The following is an 11,934-nucleotide window of genomic DNA, read 5'->3' on the forward strand; positions in this document are numbered from 1 at the left end:
AAAAAGAAGGGGGAACAAAATAATTCCAGGAGGTAGAGGATGGGAGATACTTGGGAGGAATAGTGGAGGGGGAGAAAGAAAAAGTTGGGGCAGGACCAAGTGTGGGAGGAGACAGTAGAGATGTAGGGAGGGTCAGGAATTTGAACAGAGGTGTAGAGCAATGGGGGATGGGGAACTGGGGGTAGTCGACAGAAAGTGCCAGATGCCAAAAAAACGTAGTAAGCTCTCAGGACCCTACAGGGATGGTATTAGGTAAAATACACAACAAAGGGAAGAAAGAACCTGTAGAGACAATGTCCAGAGGTTAGGCATGGTACCATGTTGAGGAATGGGGCCACTAACACTTCTCCAAATTTTAACCCAGGAATTTTTCCTGTCTATAGGAAAATTGAAGACATATTGTGGAGCAGAGACTGGAGGAAAGGCCATCCAGAGACTGCCCCACCTGGAGATCCATCCCATATCCAGACACCAAACACAGACACTATTGCAGAGCCCAAGAAGTGCTTCTTGACAGGGGTCTGATATAACTGTCTACTGAGAGACTCTGCCAGAGTCTGACAAATACAGAGGCAGATGCTCGCAGCCAACCATTGGACGAAGCATGGGAACCCCAATAGAGGAGTTAAAGAAAGGACTGAAGCACCCAACCGATGGACAGAAGCAGATGACCCATGCTGTTGAATTAGGGAATCTGTACCCATGAGATCTCTCAAACACTGGACCACCAAACAGACAGCATACACCAGCTGCTATGAGGCCCCCAACACATAGACAGTAGAGGACTTCCAGGTCTGCATACATTCAGAAGTGATTTACCTAACCCTTCAGAGACTGGAGGACCCAGGAAGTTTAGAGGTCAGTTGGGGTGGGGGGTGGGGGAAATCCATGTGGAGACAGAGTGGAGTGGAGAGGAGGTGCAGGATATGGAACAGCTGGAGGGTAGATGGGGGGCAGGGGATGGAATATGGAGTGTAAAAAATAAATTAAAAATAAAATTAAATTAAAAAAAAAGAAAGGACTGAAGGGGTTGAAGAGGTTTACAACCCCATAGGAAGAACAAAAATATCAACCAACCAGACCCACCAGAGCTCCCAAGGACTAAACCACCAAAAAAAGAGTACACATGGTGGGACCTACGGCTCCAGCTATATATGTTGCAGAGGATGACTTTATGTGGCATCAGCGGGAGGGGAGGCCCTTGGTCTTGTGAAGGCTTGATGCCCCAGTATAGGGGAATGATAGTTCTAGGATGGTGAGGTGGAAGGGTGTGGGTGGCTGGGGGAGCACCCTCATAGAGACAGGGGTATGGGGTAGGATAGGAGGTTTTCAGAGGGAAGCTGAGAAGTGCCATGCCATTTGAAATTTAAATTAAGAAAATAACCAATAAAAAATTAACAAAAGGAAAACTATTAAAAAAAAAAAAAACAAAAGTTTAAGAGTCCCAGGAAAGAAAAAAGAAGAGAAAAGAAAAGAAGAGAAAAGAAAAAGAAGTTGAATAGTCCCTGCTAGTTTGAGAGTCTCTGAAAAATCCACTGAAGTCATTCATATATATTATATCTGATTATGAATCTATAGAAGGCTAAACTTCTGTGCTTCATTGGAACCCATACCTGCTGGTTATCTTTGGCTGAAGAATCAGCTGGGATTAGTATGTAAGAAGTATCATTGAGGTGAGATTGGGAACTGGTGTTCCTCAGACTTAGCATGCACAAGAACCAGAGAAGTAGGGTTGCTCAATTCCTTTAGAGCCCGAAAGATCTTGAGTGAGTCCAACATGTGAGACATTGAGTTGTTTACATTGCTACATTTGAAGATTGTGCTCAGAATTACTTTTTAGCAATGCCATAGATTTTTCCATTGAGAATAAGAAAATATTGAATGTGTTTATTTGCTTTTCAAGAACCAAGATTTAAGAGACTTGAGACTTTTAAAGATACTTGAAAATTTTAAGACTTTAAATTTTTTAAGGACTATGGAACTATGAAAAGTTGGGCTGTACTTTATAATCTAATATTAACTGGTCATGAGAACAAGAAATTCAAAGTTATGTTTGACTATATACCCAGTACAATGCCTGTCTGGGCTGTGTGACACCAATTCAAAAATAAGGAGCAAAAGAAAACAAAAACATGTTAATGGAGATTTTCTGTATAGGTAAGAGACAGAACTGACCCACGATTGATCTTCTTGATATACTGATGAGTCTCAAGGTCTGACACAAGGTAGAGATGTTACCTCATTACACTTGGTAGTTAATAAAACCAGGGATGATGAAAATAAATGACTCTGCCACCAGAATATCAACTCATTGTCAAATACATTGAGGAAAGTTGCAAAGATGCATCCTCCTTAGGAAGAATTGCACAAGGGGCTCTAAATACTCTGCCTCCACAATTCTAAAATATAAATCTACATTTGTAAATTAATATGTCTGAGCTGTGGTTGTGCCTAGAAATTTACAAGAATTATTCTTTCTGTGTCTATGTCTCTGTTTCTCTCTCTTTCTCTCCCTCTGGGTCTGGGTTTGGGGTGGTGTAAATGAAAAGTCGAGGACCCTGGTTTTCTTCTCCCACATGTGAAGTTATTTTTCAATTAAGTAAGCATAAATTTGATCCCCAGGCCCCTTCATTATAAATATGATGTGTTATTTTCATAACAAAAGCATTTGGGGAATATATGAATATCATATTAATCTTACATGGCAAGGCAAACCATCCATTGTTTATTTTCATAACATTTTATAATTAAGAGTATCTCAAGCTTACAAAATTTCCTCATCTTTCACAGCAGGTGAACACACCCAGAAAGATCTTGGGCTAAGAGAGAACTCATTCACAAACTACTAGTCATGCAAGCATTAGGAGCTGGGTTAAATCTGCAGAAACCATATTAAAAAGTCAGTTTGGTGTACTAGATGTGCGACACAATCTTCATGAAGGTCCCCTAACAACTGGAGCAATCCCTAAAGATGTTGCCCGTCTATGGGGTCCATTCGATAACTCTGCTCCCTTGTGGAAGATGATGCATCCAACCCTGCAGAGACTTGATGTGCCATGGAGGGCAGCCTTTCAGAGGATAATGGGAGGGAGGATTGGAGAGAGACTGTGTGAGGGGAAGACTGAGACAGGAGGCAGTGATCAGGATCTGACCCGGAGTGTGTACACTTACATAGAACCTGAGAACTTGCTTGAAGTCCCACAGGGATCATTGACAAATTGTGCAGTTGTGCAGTTACATGCCTTTGTTCAGATGTTGCTCTATTCATGTCATATTTGTCCCAGTTTGTGCTGTGGAGCACATATTAATAGCACTAGTCATCATAGCCTCTCACTCTCTGTCCCTCTTTACCTCTGTCTCTCTAGCTCTTTCTGATACAGATACAATCTTTACCCGCAAGTGCAATGTAAATTTCTTCTTTTCTTTGACCTTTGTTCTAGTTTCCATTCTGTTATTGTCATAAAACTCTGACCAAAAGCAGCTTAGAGGGAGGAAAGAGTTAATTTTAGATTATGGGATTCAGTCAACCAGTGAGGAAGTTGGAGCAGGAATTTGCAGAAGAAACTATGAAGGGACATCGCTCGCTGGCTCATTGAAGCTCATGTTCAGCTACCTTTCTTACATAGTCCAAAACCATTTGATCAGAGAACAGTGTAACCCACTGTGGGCTAGGCTGCCTTATATTATTAACAATCATGATAATCCTCTACAGACATGACCATTGGCCGGTCTGTTCTAGGCAATCCCTCAGTTTAGACATTCTTCTCAGAAGATTGGAGGTTGTCTTATATTTGCAGTTAAAGTTAATTATGACGGTGTGTATGCGCACACACCTTTAATCCCAGCATTTGTTAGACAGAATCTGAAAGGTTTCCATGAGTTTCAGGCCAGCCAGGTCTATCTAACAAGTTCTTATCTAACAGTAACAACAAACACTAAGCTAACAAGGATAACCCCAGTAGCTTAAATTATTCCTTCAAGGATGCTTCCGACATACATCTCCATTTTCTTATTCATATAGGAGGTATTATTTTCCTGGGAAGCAACACTATATACATCTCATTCCTTTCACCCCATTAGTATTAATGTAGAACAGAGGAGCAGATATTATTTTTAAAGCCCTATTGAGCCCAATAGGGCTTTAAAAATATAAAAATAGGAGGACAGCTTGCCTGGTAGAGGTCCTGCATCCCGCCTCCCAGAGACCATGTGAAAAGGCAAGCACAACCAGATTGCCTCATCTTGGTGTGCTAAGAGGACGATCTTGAGACCTCTCTCACCAGTCAGTCTAGTTAAATCTTTAAGTTCTAAGTCCAAAGATACTATCTCAGAACAAAAAGTAGAGGACTATAGAAGGAAGTCACCTTACACGGAACTTTGCCTTCCATGTGCATGTATACACATCTGCACACATACCTATACTACATGTATTCACACCTACATACATACACACATGTATGAAGAAAAATACCTTTTGGAGAAATTAATAAATATCTCCTGTACTAGGCATTGCGTGCATGGAACTCTAGGGAGAAATCATGATTTCAAATAGTTTTTTTTTAATTGATATTTTAAATTAATCAATTAATTAATTTACACTCCATATTTTAGTTCCCCTGTCCACCCTCCACTGATCTACATCCTATACCTCCTTCCACTCCCCCTGTCTCCATGTGGATGTCTCCACTCCCCAACCCACCTGACCTCTAAACTCCCTGGTGCCTCCAGCCTCTTGAGGGTTAGGTGCATTATCTCTGAATGAACACAGAGCCAGCATTCCTCCACTGTATGTGTGATGGGGGCCTCATATCAGCTGGTATGTGCTGCCTGTTTGTTTGGTGGTCAAGTGTTTGAGAGATCTTGAGGGTCTAGACTAAGACTGCTGGTCATCCTACAGGATCACCCTTCTCCTCAGCTTCTTTCAGCCTTCCCTAATTCAACAACAGGGATAATCTGCTTCTATCCATTGTTTGAGTGCAAATATCTATATCTGACTCTTTCAGCTGCTTGTTGGGTCTTCCAGAGTGTGGTTATGCTAGGTCCCTTTTTGTGAGTGCTCCATAACCTCAGTAATAGTGTCAGGCCTTGGAACCTCCCCTTGAGCTGGGTCCCACTTTGAGCCTGTTGCTGGACCTTCTTTTCCTCAGGCTCCTCTCCATTTCTATCACTGTAATTCTTTCAGATAGGAACAATTATAGGTCAATGTTGTGACTGTGGTATGGCCCCCCTCTTCTTCATTTGATGCCCTGTCTTCCTGCTGGAGGTAGGTGCTATAAATTCCCTCTCCCTACTGTCAGGCATTTCATCTATGATCCCTCCCTTTGAGTCCTGAGATTCCCTCACCTTCCAGGTCTCTAGTGTATTTTGGAGGGTCACCCCAACTTCCTATTTTATGAGGTTGCCTGTTTATACTGTAGTTTTTCTACTGGTACATATTCAAAGATGAAGGCTTTCTGAAATGTGTATTACTATCTGATGGTCATCAGCTTTGTGGTTGTGAAGTTTATTTAGAGTTCATTGTTAATCTATACTTTTCTCACACACTGAGATACATTCCAATCTCTGCAGTCTTTTCATTCTTCCCATATGAATCTAGCCAAGCATGCTCATCTTTATGTCAAATTCACCTGACTGATAGATTTGCTGGAACAAATGAAAACACTAAATAAGCAGCTCTCGTCTATTTTTTATGGCTGACACTCATTCCCAGAAAACAGCAAATGTTATTCCAAGATGAAAGCATCAATATTTCCTGAAGGTTTCATCTGGCTATAAGTCATGAGGCTTATTTCCATTGTAAATTTTTAATGTAAAAGGAGAATATATATATATATATATATATATATATATATATATATATATATATATATTTCCTTAGGATACATTGCAACAAAGTGTGATACTAGTAAGAACTTCACAGAAAATGGCTGTTGTCTATGTTATAAAAGAGTTAAAACTATATTTAATATGACCATGCTTCATAAATTTACATGAATATTGACTAATATATATTGATGCAATCAAGAGTTCTAAGACATATGCTTCTCATTCACATTACCCCCAAACTTTCATTTTTGCCATGTGCCAAGGTCATCCCTACACAGCTGTCAGAGCTTGTGAACCTAAGACATCCAGCAGCAGCTTTCAGCAACTAACAATCCTGCTTGCCATTTCATCAACCTTCTGTGGTAAAACAACCACAAGACCCAGTGCAAAGACAAAGAATTCTGGGGGTAATAGTTTTAAAAAAATCACATTTGAAGGAAAAACCTATGAGTCTTGAAAGAAATTTGACAAGTGACATAAACCAAACCCAGAAAGAGAAATGAAATGTTCTCTCCCATACATAGATCCCAACTTTTAATCTTTGCATATTTGTAAATAAGGTGTGTAAGAGTATATAAAATATATGAAACTAAATAAAAGAGAGAGGGAAAAACTGTGTTGAAGAAAGGGAATTGAAAGAACTACTATGTCACAAAAGTGGAAAGGAAGCTACTAGAGAGGAAGGACACAAGTCTCCAGAGAGATAGAGGAGGAGAAAAGAGGAACAACACAAAACAATTTTTGTTTAAAATGCCATCAATGATGCACAAGCATAAGGACCCTAGTCCAAATTCCCAGCACCTGTGCTTAAAGCCAGGGATGAACATATGCTAACATGTAACTTTAGCCCCATTGAGGCAGAGCAAGAGTAGAGATGGGAGGTTCACTGGGACTTAATGACAGAAAGCCCAGCTCCAGATTCAGTGAGAGACATTGTCTTGAGGGAATAAGTATTGTAGAACAGGACACCTGATGTCCATTTTTGGCCTCCACACATATAAGTATACAGACCAATACCTACATTCTGAATATAAACCCAAGAGACAGAAAAAACAGAGACACAGGAAAAAAACCATTAACAGTAACAAAGTATCTTCAAGTATTACCTTTTTATTTTTTTTTTTATTTTCATTTTTTTTGGTTTTTCGAGACAGGGTTTCTCTGAGTAGCCCTGGCTGTCCTGGAACTCACTCTGTAGACCAGGCTGGCCTCGAACTCAGAAATCCACCTGCCTCTGCCTCCCAAGTGCTGGGATTAAAGGCGTGCACCACCACCGCCCGGCATTACCTTTTTAAATATAGAGAAAGAGACCCTGTTTGGTACTGATTACTTTATAGATGAAGGAAAATGGACTTACAAAGTTTAAGAAAATTGCTCTAAACCACACAACTTAAAAGTTACAAAAGAGTGCCTGGCAGTGGTGGCACATGCCTTTAATCCCAGCACTTGGGTGACAGAGGCAGGTGGATTTCTGAGTTCAAGGCCAGCCTGGTCTACAGAATGAATTCCAGGACAGCCAGGGCTACACAGAGAAACCCTGTCTCAAAAAAAAAAAAAGTGACAAAAGATTGAAAGTGCTTGACTTCCTGTTTTGATACAGAAGAGATAAGGAAAGTAAGTGTTCCTTCTTCATCATTCTACTGAAATTAAGAAGATAAGGTTGGGGTAAAATGAAGAGATGGAATTTATTTTTATTCACTTTCCATACCAATATCAGATCCCTGTCTCCTCTCAGTATCTCTCCAAGCAGAGCGTCCAGCTGTCCCTCCCTCCCTTCTCCTTAGATAAGAGAAAGCACCCATCAATCTAGGTATCACCTCCCCTCATTTCTCTACCAATACTATATATCATGTCTATGCAGGACTGGGGACATCTGAAGCTAGGCAAGGTAGTTCATTTAGTGTAACAGTATCCACAAGCAGGCAGGAAATAGGTTCAGGTAGAACCTCCAAGTTCACTGTTGGGAACCAAGCTACAATTCTGTTACATATGTTCAACGGGCCTCAGTCAAGCCCATGCTTGAACTTTGGTTGGTGATGCAGTCTCTGGGAACAACCAAGGATACAGGTTAGTTGACTCTGTTGTTCTCCTTGTGGAGTCCCTATCTTCCTCAAGTCCTTCAATCCTTCTCCTAACTCTTCCCTAAGACTCCTCAAGCTCCCAAGCTCCATCTAATCTTTGGCTGAGGATCTTTGTATTTCTTTCCTATAGCTGCTCTCAGGAGCCTCTCACAGGATTATTATGCTCAGTTTCTGCTACAAGCATTTAATAATATCATTAGTAATGTCAGGGATTGGTTATTGCCCATGGCACAGGTCTCAGTTTGGGATAGTCATTGGTTGGCCGTACGCTCAGTCTATATCTTTGTTTCTGCTCTATCTGCAGACCAGGCACATTTTGGTTTGAAGGTTTGGGAGTAGGTTGCAGTCCTTATGCCTTTACTGGGAGTCCTGACTGCATATAGGAAGTGCCCACATTCAAATTCATAATCCCTACTTCAAGGAATCTCTCCTAGAGTTTCCCTGCAAAAGCCCCTGGGGCCTGCCTCCATCCCAGGTGGCTGGCACCACCTAGAGATTGCGCCCAACCAGCCAGTGATGATTCCCCTTCTCTCTCCCCTACTATCCCTACATCTGATCCTCCACCCTGCCTCATTCCCCTCTCCCCATGCCTTACCCAGCTGCCCCCTTTCCCCTACCTACCTACAATGTGCGTTTTGTTTCCATTTCTTGAGAAACCATCCTTTCCTTGGGCTCTTCTTGCTCTTTGGCTTCTTTGAGTCTGTTTGTTATGGCATAATATAATAAAGAAAGAAAAAGAAGCCATCAGTTTGAGAGGGAGTGAGGCAGGACATGGAAGTGACTACAGTAAGAAGACATGGGGGAGGTTGGAGGAAAAGAAAGAAGAGACATGATATAATTACATTTAATTGAAATTTTTAAAATAATTAATTTTAATTAAAAAAATAAAAGTTAAGAGAGGACAAATGGTTCCATGAAAATTGTTTTTCTGCTAGGTTCATTTCTGTTCATCTACATTTTGGTTACCTACAATGTTCCATCTACTCATATGGACATATCACCAACTAGCAGCTACATGTTTCATATTTGCTTGAGATAATCTCATTCCAGACAATACAGTTTCAGTGTTCATCTGAGCTACTTTTGTCGAAACACTTGCATATGCCTGATTTCTCTCTACCTCTCTTAATTCCAAAAGTTCTTAAAACCCAAACACTGTTAAATTATCAGAAGTCTCAGTTTGGAATTTGTGACCCTACTCCAGGTAAGAACTGTTTCTCAGACCTTGCCTTGCCGCAAATAACCACGCCTCTCTCCAAGCTCCTGCTACTAGCCACGCCTCTCTCCAAGCTCCTGCTACTAGCCCCGCCTCTCTCCAAGTTCCTGTTAAGCCGGAACTCCCGCCTCCAAAGACTGAAGATGAAGTTGCTGATTGGGCCATAAGATGCTGACGGACAGGGTCAGGGGTTTTCTGTCTACCTGCTTGTAACAAAGACACAGTTGAGTAATGATGGAGGATTGAAAGCACACCATGCCTCAGTCTCATTTTTAGTGCCCTCTCGCCATCCGGTTCCCTTCCTACAAGCTCCTATTCCTCTCCCTGAGAACCTGTTCATATTTAGCTGCAGGCAGCAACAGGAATTCTCACATTAATTACCTATAATACTTACCAGAGGCAATATTGTATACAATTGTAATACGCCACACCTGGGAAAAGATGTCTCTGTACACTCTTTTATTTCAGTCCATATGAACTGTATTTTCTCATTTTCAGATATGAAAAAATTACAACTCAAGGTTATCTGAGATAATAGATACTAGCCAGTGTTACTTTCTGCTCCACAAGCATTAATCCTAGAAAATTTTTAGCAAATGATTTGGAATCACACTTCCAGTGCTTTCTCTCTGTGTGTGTGTGTGTGTGTGTGTGTGTGTGTGTGTGTGTGTTCTCTCTACATTTCTGTTGTCATTGAATTTGTGTTTTATTTGGAAACAACTCATAAGAAAGCCCCCTTTCATTTTATTTCTTTCTTCCATAGAGGAGTTGAATAAACAGTTTTCCTGGTGTGTGGCCACTGTGGCTCACTTGTCAAAATGAATTTATTGTTCTTATATTTAGGTATTTATTGTTGTCATAAGACTCTGCACCATGGATTTGAAAAATTGAGCTGACAGGAGGTTCATTTCTTAGGCTTTATCAAATGCATTCTTTTCAATATAATGTAGGTACCATGAGGTTACAGGCACATTGCATTCATATCCAATGACAGTCTATAATCTCAAAAATAAATTCCTGGAATGCTTTTATAAAAATTTTCTTACTGGTTATACTTCTTATTCCCAAACCATAAGTCATCTGTGAGAAGAAGGTGGCATTTCATTTTCTAAATAGGAAAGGCTGTAAAAGACTTTGAGATAATGGAAAAATGATCAGAAGAGGTAGTATAAATGCTGAATCTCAGTACTTGAGAGCAAGAGGGGGATGTTCAAACTTAACGGTCACTCTCAACTAAACAGCAAGTTCAAGATATGAGACTCGAGTCCATATTCCAGAAAGAAAAAGTGAAGCATTGGTCAATCAAATATCAGAATACAATTAAGACTGAACTATGTCTCACATAGATGCAAAATGTCTTCTAAAGAACCTCCAAACTGATATACAAAGTAGCTATACTGGTTCACATTTACACCAGCAATGTGTAAGTCTTCTCTTTTGACCACATTCTCAATTGCTTTTGTTGCTACTTACTTGTTTAATGATAGCCATTCAGACTCAGGTGAGATGGAATCTCAATTTAGTTTTCAAACTGGTGTTCTCTGATAGCTAGTTATGTTTAACCCTTTCCTCTTTGTTGGCCATCTATATTTCTTTTATTTTATAAATATATTTTATTATTTTTCACTTACATGTGTATTTGTATGTGGATCTGAATACTTATAGGCAGATGTTCACACAGACCAGAAAAGGGAATTATATCCCTGATGTTGCAGTTACTGTGATTGTGAATCACTTACATGGGTGTTGGGAATGAAATCTGTGTTCTATAGATGATGAGCAAGTTCTCTCAACTGCCAAGGTGTTGTTTTAGCCCCTGTGCTTCATTTTTCCAAGAACTGTCTACTCATTTCATTAGTCCATGTAGCAACTATTTTTAGATATTTGTCTGAATGATCAAGTCATCATGTCACTGAATAACTTGCACAACCACATTTTTGTAGCAATATTCACAATAGGTAAACCAACCTAGGTTTCTAACAACAGAATAATGAATGAAGTAAACATGATGTGCGTGTGCAGCAGAATTATTTTCAACCAGTGGGAAAAACAAAGTTATGCTATTGCAAAAAAAAAAATGCATGCATCTAAATGTAGTCACAGTAAACTAATTAAGTCAGTATCAGAAAGACAAAGGTCATGTTTTCTATTTTTTGATGTATCAGATTTTATGTATAAATAATTTTTTATGAATATAAACTATGAAAGTAGAATCAAAGCTGTCCAGAAACAAAGGAGATTAGTAGGAAGAAAGTGGTTTTAAGAAGTGGGTGGTTGTCTATAAGATAGTAACATGCAGATTTACATTCTTACATAAAAATGTTCCAGTGACCTAGCACCATGTGCGATGTCTCTTCCTAGTAAACCAATGAAAAGAATATCTTTGATTCCAAGTCACTCTCATGGAGCTTACAAGATAGGGTAACTCCAGAGTCTACAAGACCATTTCTTTTATGTGTATCAAGATGAAGTATTCCAGAAGCTTTTGGGTGTATTTATGTAAAGTGAAAACTACTATCATAATCATTCAGATACAGTATCTTTCCTCTAACAAAACACCAAGAAGTAGCTATAGCAACTTTCCCAGGTAGATCTGAGTTCCAAAATGAGCCTCCATATATCCCTCATTTCCTTTCTCCCACTCAAGAAACTAAGCACCTCCATATTCTGGGATCTTTTTCAAGGCAATAAGAGAAATAAGTAACATACTCACTTGCCATCAAGCAAAGATTTTGCCTGTTTCATAGTATTCACTCAATTTCCAGCAAGCTATTGTTGCAGGGCCCATGTTTTGGTAAATTCAGAAGCTAA

General features: G+C 39.9%; 1 long non-coding RNA gene across 1 annotated transcript; it reads right to left on the reverse strand.

The window, feature by feature from the left end:
• Positions 1-7,766: 7,766 nt before the first annotated feature.
• Positions 7,767-9,155, reverse strand: LOC116069881. The gene is made up of 3 exons (XR_004110192.1): positions 9,132-9,155; positions 8,533-8,607; positions 7,767-7,871 (listed from the first exon to the last, which is right to left on the reverse strand). It is a non-coding gene; the product is annotated as an uncharacterized LOC116069881 (long non-coding RNA).
• Positions 9,156-11,934: the final 2,779 nt, after the last annotated feature.

The sequence above is a fragment of the Mastomys coucha genome, unplaced genomic scaffold (assembly GCF_008632895.1).
Source record: "Mastomys coucha isolate ucsf_1 unplaced genomic scaffold, UCSF_Mcou_1 pScaffold1, whole genome shotgun sequence".
Taxonomy (NCBI): Eukaryota; Metazoa; Chordata; class Mammalia; order Rodentia; family Muridae; genus Mastomys; species Mastomys coucha.